This window comes from Natator depressus, chromosome 23 (assembly GCF_965152275.1).
Source record: "Natator depressus isolate rNatDep1 chromosome 23, rNatDep2.hap1, whole genome shotgun sequence".
NCBI classification, from domain to species: domain Eukaryota; kingdom Metazoa; phylum Chordata; order Testudines; family Cheloniidae; genus Natator; species Natator depressus.
The window spans coordinates 15,496,142-15,505,338 of record NC_134256.1 but is presented as its reverse complement, the minus strand read 5'-3'; positions in this window follow the sequence as shown (position 1 = coordinate 15,505,338).

Here is a 9,197-nt window from a genome sequence, read left to right as displayed (position 1 = left end):
GGGCCCGGTTCCCCCTCCGTGGCCAGGTCTGAGGCCGCAGCCTCTCTGAGCCGTGCCCCTCGGCGCTCCCTCCCCACCCGAGTAGGGTCTCGCGCCTCCAGTGTGGTACCCTCCCCAGGGTCAGGTCGCAGTGCCCCTCGCCGGCTCTGGCTACGGGTCACAACCAGGGCGGTCTGGGGGTCGCTTGGCCAGTCCTCTAGGTCTCCCCCCATCAAAACTTCAGTGGGCAAATGGTGGTGTATCCCCACATCCTTGGGGCCCTCCTTGGTCCCCCATTTCAGGTGTACCCTTGCCACGGGCACCTTAAATGGGGTCCCGCCCACCCCCGTCAGGGTCAGGTAGGTGTTGGGCACCACCCGATCTGGGGCCACCACCTCGGGCCGGGCCAGCGTCACCTCCGCGCCCGTATCCCAGTATCCATTGACCTTCCTCCCATCCACCTCCAGGGGAACAAGGCACTCTCTCCGGAGGGACAGCCCCGCACCCACCCTGTAAACCGAGCTCCCTGAGTCCAGAGCCTCCAGCCCTCTGGCGGGGCTGGCTGGGGGTACTCTTCCCTCCTGAGCAGGTGGCAAACTGGTAGCCCCCCTTTCCTGGGTCGCCTGCCCCTCGTCCAGCTGAGTCCCTACCCAGTTAACCCTGGGTAGGTTGGGTCTGCTCAGTTTGTCCCTGAGCCCGGGGCACTGGGCCCGTACGTGGCCTCTCTGGCCACAGTGATAGCAGCTCAGGTCACGTTGGTCCCCTCGAACGGGTCGGAGGGGCCCGACACCAGGCGTTCCCCTTTGGAGGGGGTTCTCCCTATTTCCCCGCTGGGAGGCCCCATGGTGACTCTCTCTCTGCATCGGGGGGGGCCTGTTCTTTTGGGACTCCTCCCGGCTACCCCCTGACCGACTGTTCACAAACTCGTCGGCCAGCTGCCCTGCATGCTGGGGGTTCGCGAGCTTTTTGTCCACCAGCCACAGCCTCAGGTCGGAAGGGCACTGTTCATACAGGTGCTCCAGTACAAACAGGTCAAGCAGGTCCTCTTTAGTTTGGGCCCCCGCTGTCCACTTGCGGGCATATCCCTGCATCCTGTTGACCAGTTGTAGGTAGGTGACCTCAGGCGTTTTACGCTGACTCCGGAACCTTCTCCGGTACATCTCGGGGGTCAGCCCAAACTCACGGAGCAGGGCCTGTTTGAACAGTTCATAGTCCCCAGCCTCTGGCCCTGTCATCCGGCTGTACACCTCCACGGCTTTGGGGTCCAGTAAGGGGGTGAGGAACTGGAGCCTGTCGGCAGGGTCAACCCTGTGCAGCTCGCAGGCATTCTCAAAGGCCGTCAGGAAGCTATCTATGTCCTCCCCCTCCTTCCGCTGGGCCAGGAAGCACTTATCAAAGCTCCTTGCAGTCTTGGGTCCCCCCGCACTCACCGCAGCCGGGGCCCCACTGCTCCTCAGCCTGGCCAGCTCCAGCTCATGCTGTCTTTGTTTCTCCTTCTCCTGCTGCTCATGTTGACGTTCCCTCTCCTTCTCCTGACGCTCCCTCTCCTTCTCCTGACGCTCCCTGACGCTCCCTCTCCTTCTCCTCCTGCTCATGTTGACGTTGTTTCTCCTTCTCCTCCTGCTCATGTTGACGTTGTTTCTCCTCATGTTGACGTTGTTTTTCATGATCCTCCAGCTCCCTCATTTTCCTCTCCCTCTCCCATTCCAGCCGCATCCGCTCCAGGGATGGGGAGCTCCGCTGGGAGGATCCCCTGCTGGCTGCTGGGGTCAGGGGGCCCTCGGTATTCGCTGGGCTTCCCACAACCCCTCCCCCAGGCATAGGTAGGAAGGGTCTCGGGGTGTCCTGGGCAGCAGTCTGACCCCTCCCAGCCTGGTCAGGCCCCAGGGCCCACGCTGCGTCCGCCGGGCGGCTTCCCTCAGGGACAGGGATCGGGTCATCCAAGCGATCCCTCTCCTCCAGCTGGGCAATCAGCTGTTCCTTGGTGGACCTCCCGACGCGCAGCCCCCTCTGCCTGCACAGCTCCACCAGGTCGCTCTTAAGGCGTTTAGCGTACATCTCCCGGCTGGCCACTCGCAGGCCGGGCAGCTGTCCACGGTTTCCAGGAAAAGCCCCTAGTGTGCCAGTCCTCCTTGAGGTCACCACCTCTTTGCCAGGGTCGAGCTGCAGACTCCTCCGCCCCTGGGACCGCTCGCTGCAATCCCCCGGGGGACCCTGTTACTGCAAAAGTCCTTCTCTCTGGTCACACACTCCCAGGGGTTAACCGCCCCCTGGAACCGTCTCTCTCTGAATCTTCAGCACACCTGGTCCCCGTCAATCCCCCTTCGTTTTACTGTTCCCCAGTCACTTACTGCAGGAAGCGCCGTTCACGGGGTGCAGTAGATCCCACCGCTGCCACCAGTTGTCACGGAGTGTGGGGGAGTCCAGGCCCTGCACCCCTCTTCCTGGGATTCACTGAGACTCTCAGCCAGCCAGTAAAACCGAAGGTTTATTGGACAACAGGAACACAGTCCAAAACAGAGCTTGTGGGTACACCCAGGACCCCTCAGTGAAGTCCTTCTGGGGGAGCAGGGAGCTTAGACCCCAGCCCTGGGGTTCCCTGTCTTCCTCCACCCAGCCCCAAACTGAAACTAAACCCACCGAGCAGGTTCCCTGCTGCAGCCTCCGTCCACATTCCTGGGCAGAGGTGTCACCTCCCCCTCCCCCTCCTGGCTCAGGTGACAGGCTCTCAGGTCTCCCGTCCCCAGGGCACATTCCCAGGTCAACACTCCCCCCTCCCTGCTGCGTCACATCGTCACACGGGGTCACTGAGTCTCGCCCTCACCCCGTGTCTACACTGTACAAGGGTGGGAAATAGCAGGTGCCTTTTCTTGCCCTGATACGATTTTGGAGATGCCGACGCTTGCGACAGCTTTCTCCCTGTGTGGGTTGTGGGATCCAGGGGAGCCATCTGTGTGCTCTGTACAGGACAAGGCGGTTAGATCGTTTATACCTCAATGTATCACTGTAAATACAGTTATTTAATATATCAAATAAAAGCAGAACAATACATCAAAAAGCATCAAAATGAAACAGAGGATTGCTATGTACAGGGGGGATTGCTATGTACATGGGGGATTGCTATGTACAGAGGGGTTTGCACGTGACTAGTTAACTGCTCGAGAGCTTTCATCACTGTGTACTTTCTGACAGGTTTCCACGCCCTGTGTAGGCTTTACGTCCCGCCCTCCGTCCCCGTTTCCGGTCGTGTATGTTTTTGGCACCGTCAGCCCTTTTGAACATTTCTTTTGTATTGTTTTCTGTGTTTGGCCGGGGGAAGTTTGCGTTCTTGTGTTTTGACATATTTAGAGAAAAAGTATGAACAAGTAGAAAGAAAGTCTGTAAGGGGTTCGCGGCTCCCTCCCCGTCCATCAGGGTGGGAGACCACGCCCCTCGCTACGATACTTTCGGGGTACCTTGGTTCAGGGGAAAATTAGCCCAGTGTTCATGGTTCTGGCCTGCAGTCAGGCCGACCAACGGTAGAGAGTCTGTTTGCCCGGGGCCCTCATTCAGGGCAGGGCTGCAGTCAAGTAGGGGCTCTGACCTACAGTCAAGCAGGCAGAGCAGCAGAAGGTCCATTTGCCTGGCCCTTGATCAGGGCGGGGCAGCAATCAAGCAGGGGGGCTCTGGCCTACAGTCCGGCAGAGCCATCGCCGTCTATGGGAGGTTAGCTCTCTGGTGGGAGAGTCAGCACAACCGTCTGGCGTCCTGATTCAGGCGGGTGCCAGACCAATCAGGCCTCCTGACAACCAGGTGGGGAGCCTGCCACTCCTGACGGTGGCGTGGCGGTGGTAGGGGAACCCAGGCCTTCCCGCTCCACTGCGTCCCCACCCAGGGCCCTAAACAGCAGCGGAGTGGTCTGCCACTGGGTCAGCGGGGAAAATCCGATCACAACACGCTGGCCGGCTTGTAGTCAGTAACACAGCTGAACCCGATTCGGCTGCCCTGGGCTCCTTCCTACACACCCATTCCGTGGGTACAGGGGTTCCAGGGTTGTTGTTCGCTTCGCTGGGGTAGACGGCTAGTGGCAGCCCCACCAGCTCCTTGGAGTCCCCGGCGTCTGGCAGCTCCGGCAGCCCCTCTGGCTCTCTGTCAGGATAGCGCTCTCCATCAGGGGAGCAGGGAAGAGACGTCCTGCTCCTCCAGCAGCTCTCCCCCAACTCAGCTGAAGGGGCGGCCTTTTATAGTTCCGCTTCCTGTCCTGCCCCTCTGCTTCCGGCAGGGTGGCATGCGGTGGGAGACAAGCCTGCTTTCTGCAACCCTCCTGCCCCCAACAACCCACTTCAGCGAGTCCCAAAATCAAATCCACTTACCAGGGGCCTCCTCTCCTCTTTGCGCTTCGCCAACATCCGGGGTAGAAAAGAGCTCCTGGCCGCATGCATCTCTGACCTCCGAGTCATCTTCTGCCTCTGGGTCCCCCTCCACATCCTCGTCCAAGATTTCCTCCTCCTGGCTCGGTCCACTCTCAACTGACACGCGAGCCACCAAAGTATCCACAGTGGTGTTCGCAATGGAGGTGGGGTCACCGCGGAGTATCATGTCCAGCTCTTTGGAGAACCGGCAGCTCATAGGCGCAGCACCAGAGTGGCGGTTTGCCTCCCGTGCCCTGTGGTCGGCGTTCCGCAGCTCCTTCACTTTGATCCTAAACTGCCGTGTGTCCCGGTCATCGCCCCTTTCTGTCACGCATCGTGAAATCTGTCCGTAGGTGTAATGATGCTGGTTCTGGCGGGACCCAACTGAGAGTGCCAGTTCAGGACAAACTGCTTCAAGCAGGGCAGTTACAGCCGAAGGCTGGGGGGTTTCCACCTCTAAGGCAAACCAAACCAGGCAAACAGAGCAGACTTTGGTCTCACCCCACTGGCTCACCACAAGTCACATAAGCAATTCCCTTAGAAACTCCAGTTTCCCAGTATCCCCAACGGTACCACTTGTTATGGGGACAAATGGTTATGAAAACCAAGACCCCAGGAAAAGAAAAAAGGCTCTCTTGATCCCAAAGGACCAAGCCCCAGACCCAGGTCAATATACAAATCAGATCTTATCCCAAATCACGCTGTTGCCAATCCTTTAGACTCTAAAATCTAAAGGTTTAGTCATAAAAGGAAAAAGATACAGATGAGAGCTAGAATTGGTGAAATGGAATCAATGACATACAGTCATGGCCAAGTTCTTGGTTCAGGCTTGCGGCAGCGATCAAATAAACTGCAGGTTCAAATCAAGTCTCTGGAGAACATCCACAGCTGGGATGGGTCATTCGGTCCTTTGTACAGAGCTTCCATCTGTAGCAAAGTCCCTCCAGAGGGATGAAGCAGGATTGAAGACCAGATGGAGGAGCTGCAGCAGCTTTTAATATTCTCTTGCCATGTGGTCTTTCTTTCTTTGTCCCAAAGACAAGCTGTCCATCACATGGCCTGGCAAAACCTCTGAGTTCTGGCTTTAGGCAGGTCCCTGCGCACCTTGCTGAGTCCCAAGGCTTGTCTGCCTTCTCTCAATGGGTCAACTGTGTAGCTGATGGTCCTTAATCGGCCATCAAGCAGGCTAGGCATTGCATCCGATGAAGTGAGCTGTAGCTCACGAAAGCTTATGTTCAAATAAATTTGTTCGTCTCTAAGGTGCCACAAGTCCTCCTTTTCAACTTGTCTGGGGTGTCACCCAGAAACATAGTACAAGTTTGAACTACAGACAGTATAGAGCCAATACTTATAACTTAAAATACAAAAATGATACAAGCGTATAGACAGCATAATCATAACCAGAAAACCGTAACCTTGCCTTAGACACCTTATTTGACCCCCTTTATACAAGATTTGGTGCCACTATAGGACCTTGGTTGCAACAATCTTCTATATGGTCCCAGTTCATAGAATCATAGAATATCAGGGTTGGAAGGGACCTCAGGAGGTCATCTAGTCCAACCCCCTGCTCAAAGCAGGACCGATCCCCGACTAAATCATCCCAGCCAGGGATTTGTCAAACCTGACCTTAAAAACTTCTAGGGAAGGAGATTCCACCACCTCCCTAGGTAATGCATTCCAGTGTTTCACCACCCTCATAGTGAAAAAGTTTTTCCTAATATCCAACCTAAATCTCCCCCAATGCAACTTGAGACCATTACTCCTTGTTCTGTCATCTGCTAAGTCAATAACATCACGGTAGGTATAATAATTTCTACGTCCGGAGTGCAGCTGGGACTGCACAGCCTCCTCTCCCCAAATGCTGATGAGGTCTAGCAGCTCGGCATAGCTCCAAGCAGGGGTGTTGCCTTGTCTGTGGAGCAGGCCTGGCCACCTGGAAAGATGTACTGAGACCACTGCACGCATCACCGAGCAAACAGGAAGGGGACTTTCAAAATGGCAAAGGAGTTTACGGAGTGGGGATGATGGATGGTCACCTGAGGGCCGGGCAGTAGAGTTCAAACCGATGACCAGAGAGGCGAGAGCAGGCATTGTGGGACACCTCCCGGAGGCCAATCGCAGCGCCGTAATCGACCTCGGTGTCTAGACTGGCACCGCAGCCCTGTAGCCCCGGTGCAGAAAGTTTTTTAAACTGTGCAGTGCTTTTTTTAAAGCGCTGCAACTGCCCTGTTTCCGCGCCCTGAGTGGCGTGGCCGTGCGTACACCTCACCAGTTGCAGCGCAGAAAGCTGCTTTACCGCGCAGCAACTTGCCAGCGTAGACAGGACCTAAGGAAACAGTGCCATGACTTTAAACCTCCTGTTTACCGGAAAAAAACAAGGCTGTGTTTTGGAGTGGAGTAAAAATGCACCTTTTAAAAATGCTGTAACAGTTTTAACACATGATGAAAGTTATATTAAGCTTATTAAACATTTTAGATTTTTGTTGCATTATCAGACTGCTTTTGTTCTTAAATGTTTGCAGCCCACGGGCTGAGACATAGATACATGCTTCTGTGTTTGTTTTGGGTCTAGAAGCTGTAGTAAAAGTAATGTTTTATAAAAACAAAAAGGTTTTTTCATTTGTACTTCGTGTTTCTAAGAAGACAAAAAGCATTTTAGTTATAAGTTAGACAGGGTCATTTTTGAATTAGTCAGTTTGTTTTCAAAAGATGTCTAGCTACCATTAAGCAAAAGCCAGGGCCGTAAAGTTAATTAAAGGAAAGAGGCATGTAGATTTCAAAGCCTCCTGGTTACAGAAATGGGAATGGCCACATCACCATTTACAAAATCTTTTTATTAACTGTTTAAATAAACTTACTATATAAAAGAATACAAAAAGAGACCCAAACCAAAACAGCTTTACCTTTAAATTGTAAAGAAAGCTTTAAAAATCAGGGTGCAGTTAAAACCCTCATGTTTTTAAAGTATGGCTTTAGACAAAAAAGAAGAAAAAGCAGCTGATGTGAAAAAGTTCTGACAGAGATAAGGGGCTTGTTCTGTTACCAACATACACACACATACGTTCTTCTTCTTTTCTCATGTTTTTTTGAAATGTAAACCAGGACACACAAGTTTGCTTTAGGCCTGTTATATAAAATCTGCATGGAGCAGGATTTAAAAATAGCTGCCTTCCCCTGTTTAGCTCGCATGTCCTGTGACCAAAGTTGTTTCACTGTAAAGATGGCCAGAACATGTATGAATTTAAAACAAACAAGAACCCACAGCAGATTGCTTTTCAAAAGACACCCTTTGAACTTATTAAGAGTGTAAAATAAAGAAGCATCTCAGGGTTAAAACCACAGGCAGTTTACAAAAGTAATTTGTTAAAGTTAAATTAAGTTTTTATTGACTTAGGGATTTTAGTATGATTTTTTGTTGCATTATCAGACTGTCTTTGTTTCTAAATGTTTGCAGTCCGTGTGCTGAGACCCAGGTACAAGCTCTTTTTTAACTGTTTAAATGGACTTAATATATCAAAGAATGCAAAAAGAGAAAGTCAATTGACCAGAGTACAAAAATCTAGCGTTAGTTTCTTTTTAAAGCATTTGCCTACGAGTACTTTTGTATGATTTCTTGAATATGTGACCAAGCAATGCAGTGGCTCCTGCCCCTTATGAAAATTCCTAATGAATTTAAGAAACCTTTCCAGAGGTTTTTTAAACTCCTGATAGAATTGAATGCTAATTTTTATCCTGGCTACCAAATTTTGTAGGCTGTGTTTTTTAAAAACCTACAAAAAGGCTCACACTCTTTATTAAACCCCTTACATCTTTAGCATGATGTCTATAGAACCCCAATGTCTTTAATCCCTTTTAAATTTTATGGGACTTTTCCCACTGGGGCTGACAGACAAACAACAAAAATGATTTGGGGGGTTTTTAGAGAGAGTTCCCTGTTTTAAAATGTCACAGTTTAATTAGATTCTGTAAACTCAGCTCCTTGAACTTTTTCATGGTCCAAGCCCACGAATTTCACAACTGTTAGGAGAGAAGCATCCAGCATTCTGTGTGTACTTCTCCTCTGAATGCTGCTTTCTACTGGGAGAGGACCCTACTACAGCACATTTTATAGCCTGTGGTCATAAGTTGTTATATCTACTGGTAGCAGATAGGCACAAGAAACAGCCCTCTGACCAGGTACACTTGTTTTCCAGCACACAGTGATGAGGCCGCTGGCCTGCCTGCTGGTGATTTTGGAAAACCCCCACCCCACCCCTTTCCTGACCTTTCGCCCGCCACTTAACACTTGCTAAACATACAGTGTTTAATCATATCAAATAAAGTTTCTAAGAGATTTGACCTATTTGAAGCAGGCCCTTCTGCTTTTCAAAATTTTTTGCAGCAAAGGCAGAGGATTAAAACTAAAGGGCTGCCAAGTTTTACTGAAGACTAATAAGATCAACACCTGTTTACAGGAACGTTAATGGTAAAGACATAGCAATATTACCATTCACAGTCTATTTAACCCCTTTTTAACCCTTGAAATGAACTTCCTTGTTCTGTAGTGAAATAAAGAGGCCCCCTTTTAACACTAACTGGTATAAACTGTTCAGAAGGTGTCTACACTGCCCACGTTAAATCACTGCCGCGACAAGGCTTTAAGGTGGCAGTGTCCTCGCGGCTCCAGCTCAGGAGGGTGTTTTTTCACACCCCGAGCGGTGCACGTTTCAGCGCTGTAAGTGGCAGTGTAGACAAGCCCTAATTAAACTGTGAAATTTTAAAACAGGGAACTCTCTCTAAAAACCCCTGAAATCATTTTTGTTGTTTGTCTGTCAGCCCCAGTGG